The following is an 11,199-nucleotide window of genomic DNA, read 5'->3' as shown; positions in this document are numbered from 1 at the left end:
GGAAATTTCCAAGGACAATTTGGGATATATTATTTTCTACGTAGATTTAATTCAACAGATTTCTATAGGAAATAATAGGATATTAAAAGACCAAATAATTAGGTACAACCAATTTTGTTTTCATTAACTATATTAGCAAGTTTACTTAGATGATTATAGTGTTATTTTCACTTATTTATTCGGTATTATTTGCCATCGAGTAAGCGTAACAGTTCAATATTTTTATTTTTGCGTATATAAGGTTATCAGTTGCACATATTCAGAATATTTAAAATACAAGTCATTTTTCCCATCAAAAATCTTATATTTAACACAATGATAAAACAAGACACTGATACCGCTCTCAGGAGAAACTGGCTCATCACTGTGAACACATTTTTAAAAATAAAATTAGTCCCTATTTTATGATATTATAACCGACATCCTTGCAATTATGTTCTAATACAAATCATAAGTATTTAATCGGTCAAAGAATAAAGTAACATCAATTAAGTGTATAATCGTGACAGGTAATAACAAACGTGTGTTGAATAAATAATATGTGGTTACGTGGTTAACATGGCTAAAGATAAGTCTTACGTTTAGGAGTAAAAGTGTATTAGTTAAACCACTGAAAATCCCCAAAACCTCAAGATTTCATCCATGAGTGTATGCACCATATATCTATGTGTGTGTGTGTGTGTGTGTGTGTCTCTGTTTGTGTGTGTCTTTGTCTATGTCTGTGTGTATATGTATACACATGTGAACATTTATGTATATATATATATATACATCCACACAACTAAAGTTTATAAACGCCATTCAGGGATAGCAAAATCCTATGAAAATCCTGGTTAATTACCTATAGAAAGGGTATTGTATATATTTAATCCTCAACTGCAAAGTAACTATATAAACTGTAGATTTAATATATTATAATAATAGGATGAGAGAACGGAGATGTAATTAATAAATTATTATTTATTAATTAGAAAATTAACAAATATCACTTACAGCTGTTTCAATTCAGGTTCTCAGAAAATTAATTAATTAATTTTTAAAATATTTGAAATTCGAATCTCTTGAGAAGTAGATAAATGTATACAAAGTAGGTTTTCAGTTTCCTCATAGTGAGTAAAAAACGGTTTACAGCCGTATACTCAACCAGAGGGAATTGAAAATATACATAAAACAGTTTTTTTTTTCTTTTTTAAGGGTAGCAAATAAGTATTAGTTGTTCTTTACAAGTAACGTAAAGTAATAGCTATCAGAAAAATGCAGCACATTAACAGTTTTAAAAAGATTAAGGAATCTTTACATTTGACTAAAGAAAATTAAAATAAAAATTTAACTGCAGATACTATTAAAAAGTGGCATTTTCTCAAAGCTTAAATGTTACTAGGAGGCTTTTCAAATGCATTTGTATAGACATGAAGCCGCATTGAAATTGTTTTATTTCGTTATCAAAAATCTGCTTCTTAGAAAATGTAGAGATAAAAGAACATCCCCGGTGTTAGTTACTGATAATATCATGGAATAAAATCCTTCGTCAATTGATTTATATCAGTCAGATAGTTGCAAATCTTACAGGTTGTAACAAATGATGGCTGGCGGGAAAATTTGCCACATACTACAAATCTTCCCGAGTGTAAAACCATATTTTTCTTCTTGTTATAGATATCATTAAGCCATTTAGGGAGATTAAATGGATCCGTTGAATGATACTTATAAATGTTCTATACATAAATATCTTACGACATTGATTCTTCAGTAAATTGGATTCGTGTCAAAGTTATGCTGGGATAAATTAGTTTCACGTTAAATATCACGTGCAACAAACACAATTTGGCAGACGAAATGAGAAAGAATGTCTACTGTGTATGGCTATCAAATATTTCCTGAACCAAATTCACTCATCTTAAATAAAATCAAAAGTTACATAGTAATATTTTTTATTTATTTATGTGCCCTTTTCAAGGTCTAGCCAGGCTCATGGGCCCGGTTTCTCGGTTTCTGTGGCGTATGTCCCCCCCCCCGCAGCTGGACGGGACGCCAGTCCATCATAGCGTTACTCAAGAAACAGGAAGAGAGAGTGAGAGAAAGTTGGGGCGAAAGAGGACAACAGGGGTCGCCCCCACTGCCGGAGCCTCGTGGTGCTTTAGGTGTTTTCGCTCAATAAATACAAACAACGCCCGGTCTGGGAATCGAAACCGCGATCCTCCGGCCAATGGGCCATTGCGCCTCGACACATGGTAATATTGATTCATGTATATTTATAAATAAAGGTGTTATATGAAGCTGGAATATATTTGAACATACAACTCATAGTTACGTTCAAAACTGATTCTGTACAATGAAAATACGTAATTTCCAAATACGCAGAATGAATACAAATTAATGTAGGAGTAATATATAAGGGGAAGTCAAGAATTATTTGCATTTCACCAAAAAATGTTTTACTTTGGCTGCATCACGTTCAGTGCTCACGTGGTAAAATGCGGTACTCTTGTAGTTACGCAACCGAGGTTTAACCTTGATCCCTTCAACTTTCTATTTTGCATTAGAGATTGAACATGGCCGTTTCTTAGCTGTATATGTGCCAAGGAAGAACAGATGTCACAAAATATTTTGTGCCTTGAAACTGTTGTAAAAGACTGAAATATCCGATAATAAAGCAGCAGAAAGAGAAAACACAATTTATTCACAAAAATTACCAGAGACAAGATGTCAATCGAAAAGTAACAGGATTCCCACAACTCCAAACGACTGAATGATAACACCTTATACCTTCTCAAACACCAGCTACTGGTATCATCCCAAAACTGATGACTCTGTGCTAATATCTGAATCCATTAAAATGCGGTGAGCTGCTAAAAACGTTAGCACTCCAGGCGAAATGCTTAGCGGTATTTCGTCTGCCACTACGTTCTGAGTTCAAATTCCGCCGAGGTCGACTTTGCCGTACATCCTTTCGGGGTCGATTAAATAAGTACCAGCTACGCACTGGGGTCGATATAATCGACTTACTCCGTTTGTCTGTCCTTGTCTGTCCTCTCTGTGTCTAGCTCCTTGTGGGTAGTAAAGAAATAGGTATTTCGTATGCCGTTACGTTCTGAGTTCAAATTCCACTGAGGTCGACTCTGCCTTTCATCTTTTCGGGGTCGATTAAATAAGTACCAGTTACGCACTGAGGTCGATATAATAGACTTAATCCGTTTGTCTGTCCTTGTTTGTCCCCTCTATCTTTAGCCCCTTGTGTGCAATAAAGAAATAGGAAACGTTAGCAGGCCGGGCGAAATGCTTCGCAGTATTTCACCTGTCTTTATATTCTGAGTTCAAATTCCACCGAGGTGGACTTTGCCTTTCGTCCTTTCGGGGTCGATAAATTAAGTACCAGTTGCGTACTGGTGTAGGTCTAATCGACTGGCCTTCTTTCCAAAAATTTCTGGCCTTGTGCCTAGAGTAGAAAAGAATATTTGAAACCATTAGATCAAACATAACAAGGCAATTACAACAGCTGCTTCAGCTAGTGTAACACACACTCGCTTGCACACATACATACACATACACCCATACATACGCACACACTCACACATACATCCGTGTAATCTCGTCATTAATTCGAAAGTTATCTGTAGCTGAAATTTCGACAGCAATGACTTGTAAGACTGTCTGATGAGCCGTTACAAGTGAAACTCAAAAATAATTGCCTCTATTAATTCGTGTTCAACTATCTATGTAGTTTCTCTTCCTCCAACCCTTATATCTCTCTTCTCTCTCCTCTATCTCTTATCTTTCTCTCTCACTCTCTCTTCTCTCCCCCTCTCTCTCTGTCACACGTGAGCATTTTGTTGATGAATATTGTCCTTTGAAGATTTATAAACATCGGAATTTGCAAAAATATCACTAACGCACCCGCACTGTGGAATGTATATGAACTGGTATATGGTAAAAGTAAAATGGCCATAATTGTATAATTTCAGTATTAATTGCATAAATAATATGCGGACTAATTGTGTTTGTAATTTTATAAGACATAATGTTTACAAAATACCCATATGAACAGTAGATATAAATGTGTAGACTAAAACGAACAAAATATCATAAGTTGAGCAAACTTTCATAGTTGTAATGAAATTATAACAGTAAATAATGTTTTGCTGTACAGAGTAGAACAAGTGGTCATTGAAGTACTGTTATCAAGAAAGAAGATATATAATTGAGATAGTTGCATTAGAAATTGCAGCAGAAGATGATATTAAGAAGAAATTATATCCTCTCGATGTAATGAATAGTCTGACGTGGCTATTTATCAAATTATACCATATTTGTGTGGTGCAGCAGCAGAGTCTATGTTCGTTTGCCTGAGTTGCAAGACAGCTCAGCTGAATTCCTATCATATCGCTCCCAGCCCTTTCATAAAAGGTACATCACTTTTCATGGAATACTCCTCGATACATTCTTTAGCAATTGTATTGCATGCTTGATTCGTCTTGTTATGTAAAAATTAAATGGAATGAGTTATCTATTAATTCTAAGCAACCGTTTGGAAAATAATTCACATGTAAAAGTATATAGCAATGTTGTAATTAAATAGTAAGTGACGATGTTATTAGAAACCTTAGAAAAGAAACCTTACGAAATCGACCAGCAAGGCCTTATATAACATTTCAATTAATAATCGTAGCTAATGTATTCAATTGCTGTTTTACAGTAGCGTGTGTGAATAAATGTATATTCCAGTAGGAATTATTTGTTAAAGGGTGAATAAATGAATCGCAAAGTAAAATTTTTGCCTTATGATTACGGTCTATCTGTCTTCTACAACATCTCAATAATAAATAAGTTACTTCTGATAATTATAGAGTTTAATTTAAAAGACCCTGTGGTAGTAAAAATATCTGTGAAGATTATAACATTTATATGGAGAAAGTGTGTTCATTGGTAGACGCATTTATATGATCATAACATTTATATGGAGAAAATATTTTCGTTGGTAGACGCAAGGGGACCTCTTGGACATCTTGGAATTAGAATGAAATAGCGTAACAACTGAGTGAAGTCGATTTTCTGACCCTCTCAACACATTGACATATACATGATGATATAATATCAGATACATGATAAATATTAGAGATACAGTATAGTGTGAATTGCCAATTGACTTCCAAGTTTGAACCTAAGTTGTTCTAAATAGCATCGGAGACAAATTTGTAAGTGGCACATGGATGGATTCGTAAATTAGTTTCTTCGTGAACCATATTAAGCATGTATTGTAGAAATTATCTTAGATAGTCTTATTGCGGGAACACGATAATTCGTAATTTTACCGATATAAGCTGTTACTATATTCTCAGTATCTAGTGTAATTGAAACATATACGGAAATGTCAGACCTGAAAACAGGCAATACACATCAAATTAGAATTTGTCCTTTTGTATAAACCCGTCATGAAATAATAATCCTTATGTAACCATTCTGTAAACTATATGCGATTTCGATTTGGAAGGACTCTGAAGGTAATTACTTCACTATAGTATCTCTGTTGGAAATAATCATAAAATGTATAGATCTGAACCATCATTGCATGATGGTTCAGGACTACATAGGTGTCTCGTGCCCACTTTATATACGAAGAAGGCAATTTCCATTGAAATGAATATTTCTCTATAATTTGTTGAATTTAATTTCAATAAGAAGTGCTTTGAGTTACGTAATATTAGCTAAGTTTAAATAGGGTTTAGATATTTCGATGTTACTGCAACCAATTTTAAGACACCGAGATTAGCATAAGCTGCAGTCATCATTTCCAATCTTCTGGAAACGGAAATGTCAACGTGATTAATGATGTTGCTGCACGTCATAGGAAATGTAAAGTAGTTTAAGAAGTGAAGTTACATGTTTCCTTACGTCTCGTGTTTTACATAAAGCTTGATTAATTATACACAAGGAAATCTCCAGATATACCACATGGCGTATAATACTTTATGAATGTGGTGAAATAAGAATAAAGTTTATCTTTAATAACTGATACTTACATGCAATGATTTGCATAAACATTGTTGTTATATTTGTTCGCTAGGACAATAAAATTAGTTTGCATAAATTCGCTAGTTTCGGTGTTAGTTAATTTAGATTATAAAGTACCATAAGTATTTATCTTAAAACAATGAGACTCTTCGTTCTGCTACATTTGTTTAGTTTAATTACACATTCAGTATATCCTTGGGATAAACTGATTAGAGCATGAGCTAATAAAATAATTTACGTAATTTCTTGAGATCTTCCAAATAGAGAACACCATAAAAATATTTGTGACTATAACAATGGATATCAAATAAAACACAGGATGACCACCAGTGGAATGCATTTCATGTTTACTGCATTGTGCGCAACATAAAAAAATCAGGCGAAATTTATATATCAAAATATAAAGAAGATCTGTTTTCAGTAGAATTGCAGAGTGGTAAAAACTATACTAGAACCAAAGCGTCATTTGAGGAAATAGAAGTACTTTCTGAAATAGTTGCCTCGGCAACGTAGTGCATACAATAAAATATTTGAAATCCACCTGACTACTCACGAAACGCAAAACACCATAACCCAAGTTGCGTGAAATAACAGGGAAAACTTTGAAAGCAACTAAATTTCTTTCCTTTCACACATCATATCCTTCCAAATTGAATCAATATATTCAAATACATTAACTTGACAAAATCGGGTTTCAATTTCACTCAATGTTTGAACGACAAAGGAGCATGCGCTAGGCACTCCACTCAAGAATCCAGAGCTGAGTCGAATAACAGGGATTAATAGTTCGGATCTCCTTCAACAGCCCAAGGGCATAATATTTACTTATTACAAATATATCCACTGTTTCTTCCCTCGTTGCTATTTTAGCATTACTTGAGCAGATACTAATTCTTGGTGCTTGGAAGCTTTGTGCCAAATCTATGGAGACGATTTTGACCCATTCTCTAACCCTTCTCCAAACAAAACATATTGGGTTTACTCCTATGTGACATGCACAAAATATTAAGATAGAATTTCGCTGTCCGGGAACGTATTTTCTCTCAGTTATTGATTCGAAAATTAAATGAAATACCCGAATACCGATGTCCCTCTAAAATCTGAAAGAACTCTTAAAGTTTTTTTTAGCAATTCAGATAATATATGATCACTTAACTAGCTCTCACCTTCAATGCAGAAATGTTTGTGTGCGTGTGTGTAAATATAAACATATACACGTGTGTGTAAATATAAACATATACATGTGTGTGTAAATATAAACATATACATGTGTGTGTATGTGTTTGTGTAATTGCGTGAGTGTGTGTGCGTGTCTTTATAGCAAGGTAAATATCAGCATTGAAAATTAAATGATATAACAAACAGCTGTTCATGAAATTTAAATGAATAATATTCCTTTATATTACACGTGAGAGTGAAAAAAAAAATCATAATGATTTTAGCAATGCCATATGATTACCTCCTACAATTCAGTAATGCAAAAGCTAGTGTTCGTCCTTATTAAAGTTAAAATTTGAGAACAAGTTAAAAATTTGAGAACAATAATTTTCAAATCTTTAAACAATGGAGTATATCTCATGCTTAAGGCAGAACTTGTAATATCCTAAGAAACTATCTGAAACCCTTATTCACAATTGATAGAATGTGAATTGTGACAATATATTTTAGACAACTACTTAATTTTCTCTGCATCTTCATATCATAATCTACATTCCATTGCTTTCATTATATACGAAGGATATTTTCTGGCAGAGAACGTCACTACTTCACTCAAATTATAGAGATTCGGAGAGTATTTGTTTCAGAGGATTCTACAAAGAATTGAATGCGGAGTATTTTAGATTTAATGCGTGATGGAAAGTTTGTTCTTTGTAGGTAACACGTCTTAACAAATAGCATCATCGAATTCTGAGGAGGATCGCATAAAAGAAGCACTTAGAATTCTTCGAAAAACAAAGCTGAATCTTAAATCGCAAATACTGTTAATTTACATCTGTTGATATTTAGCGGAATTAATTGAATACGTAAGTCTGCAAATGATTACAACAGAAAGTGTCAAAAGTAATGCAAATATATGACGTATACTATATATATATATATATATATTATATATATATATATATATATATATATATATATATATATATATATATATATGTATATACACTGGCAGGAAGACCGCACTTCGGGCAGTTTTCTGCTAGCCCCTTAATAATATTTTCACATCTGATTCCCAATTCTAATAATTTTTATAATGTACGTTTAAATATTTCTATATATAATAGTGCTCATTTATTTAATAAGTATTGCTTTCATTATTTTATCACAGTCATAATCTCTCTTTTTTAAAACAAACATCACGAGAGAGAACATTGCAAACAATGAATGAAATAAATATGAAAGGAAAAAAATCGTATAAATAACAGAGCATTACTACAGATGTATACGCCCCATGACATCCAGAAAAATGGATACCTTTTCTACAAATGCTATTTATGTGCTGTGACTTCAAAGTATATAGGGGTTTATGAGAAAGAGTTTTTTTCCGAGCGGTAGAGAGAGGAGTTTTGAAAAATTCCTACGATCTGAATTTTTCCCTCATAATTTTCAGGAAGGCGGGTATCTATTAATGCTCTTTCAAACGGCATAGATTACAATTTTAAAAAAATTTGTAGGGAAAGGTTTTAAGGGATTTTCCACGAAATGAAGGGTTTGGGGGATTATTGTACGAAAAAGTTTTGTAAACTCTTTGTTTTACACCCCCTCCCTCATCATCCAACTCCGAACTTATTGAGCTAATTTTTTGCACTTCAAAACCGTGGGAAGAATATGTTCAGTATTTGGTTTTGAATTGTTAAAATTTTCAGAGGAAAAAATGGGTGATTCAAGGGCGATTTGGCTTTTGTTTGTAGCATATCCAAAGGCAACCCTCCTCGTTTCTTAATCACTCTCGCATGTATTGATGTCTTTCAATATTTTCCCCCATAAACACATTTATATGCAATAAAAAAGAAAATTTAAGAAATTATGAATTTTCTGCAACCCATATCATTGCCCCCGATTTTTTCTGTTTAAAAAGTAGAATGTTGGAGAGACTGAGGATGTCATTGCTAGCATATTTGCTAGCAAATTAAAAAACAATAATAATTGCGGAGTGACATGATCTGGGGTTGTTTACTGAAGCAAAAACAATTACAGCGTAGCTGTTTGTAAGCCATTTAAGAACACACAGAAACCGTAGTTTCATGGCACTACTTAAGTTAAAGTTAAGTTAATTTTCTGGCTCCAAAAGCGAAAAGCAGGGCCATGTAGGGGGACATGGAGATAAGTACAGGGTGGTGTTGATGCAAAGAGTTCAGGCCATTTCTGGTCAAGAGAGACTTTGAACCGAGCGGTCCTCGGCATCTTCACTATCTCGTCCGGCAGCTTATTCCACGGATCCGCAACCCGGACGAAGAAAGCCTCTCTCCTTCGATTGAGATCAAATCGTCGCAGATAGAGCTTTTTGGAGTGACCCCGCAGCCGACGCCCTGGAGCAGGAGTGAAGAACAGCTCTTTCGAGAGGTTACACTTTCCGCTTATGATGTTGTGAGCAAGAATGAGATCACCACGGCGTCGTCATTTTTCTAGAGAATAAAAGTCGAACGTCTTCAGCCTTTATTCATACTTAAATACAGATGCATACACGTAACGATTTCAAGGGGAGGGTTAGTGTTAGTGTTAGTTTTTTTAGGGTTAAAGTAAGGGCTAGTTTTAGGGTTATATAGGGTTAAGATATCATTACACGTCCGCACAGCATACATTTAAAATTTATTGTACCTAACACCTCTATTTAAGTTGTACTTCTGTATTTTAGTAATACCGTTAAGGGACATCTTTATCTAAGTAGTAAGAGTTTCACTTCAACATTAAAATTTCATTTGTATTGAAATATTTTCTTCGCTCTGAAGCCGTGACCTGTTCACAGAAAAAAAAATCTTTGTAAAAGTAATGCATCACGAACTTTTTGCCGTGAACAGGAAACACACACACACACACGCCACACACAAACACACAGACATACACGCACGTACACACATTCATTACCTTTCATTTGTGTGTTTGTGTATTTATGATTGTGCGCGTGTGTAACTGTTGAAGCTGCTCGTGCAATTTGTTTCTGTTGATATTGGCTTAGTGGTACAGAGTGCTTGGAAACTGCGAATAAGTTGCAAGTTTCGAGCACTTGTCGGTGACCTTTGCAGCTCCTCATCTTCTGATAGTAATTACCCAACGTTTTAGGCTCTTCTTATAGTTATTCCGCGTTCAAAATTTATACGGCTATTTCATTCAATAAATAATAAATTACGTATACATTAATAGAATAATAATATATTACGTATACATTAATAGAATGAACTGTAGGTTTTCCTAATACCAAATGAAAACTTAAAAGAGAAAGTGAGAGACTTTGCAAATGAGAATGGAATACTCCGCAGAGAATGTAATAATATTTAAATTTGCGAGAAATTGGAGTAAAAGCAATTCACGAACATTATTTACATTTGACGGATATTTGTCCTCATTTTGTTTGTTGTTAACATAACATTTCGGCTGATATACACTTCAGCCGTCGTCAGATGTCTTGTGGAAATTTCGAACCTGGGTTCTCATTCTTAAGGTTTTGAATATGCGTGCAGGTGTCGAAAGGTTTGAAATTGCGGACGTATATTGTCATGGGTAAGCAGAAATATGATATATTAGTTGTTCAGTATCTAAATGTATGATGTGTGTGTAAATATAATTTGAAGGAGTTGGGTGATTGGTGGAAATGAGATCGAGTGCGAGAGTAAGTTTAAAACAGCCCAGAGATTCATGAAGGATGTTTAAGAATTGTATGGATGGTTAGGAGGGGTTTATTACACAGACTGAAGGTATTTTAGAAGGGCGGTTTAAAGGGAAATAAATCACATGAATGAAGAATATGATAATAAATGAAGGTAGAATAATTACAATAGTGGTGTACAAGCAAGGTCTGTTGTAACCAGCGAGAGGAGGAAATTGATGAGGCTCGTTGAAGAGGTGAATGAAACGTGAAAGAGATGTGTGTACGTATCTGAAGCTTACAAATGTACGGGAGAAAAAGAAAATGGAAGATTTTTTTTTTTAGAAATAAATGAATAAAGAAAAGAAAAAGGAGAGACAAGGCAG

The sequence above is a fragment of the Octopus sinensis genome, linkage group LG3 (assembly GCF_006345805.1).
Source record: "Octopus sinensis linkage group LG3, ASM634580v1, whole genome shotgun sequence".
Lineage (NCBI taxonomy): Eukaryota > Metazoa > Mollusca > Cephalopoda > Octopoda > Octopodidae > Octopus > Octopus sinensis.
Note: the sequence above shows the minus strand (reverse complement) of the source record.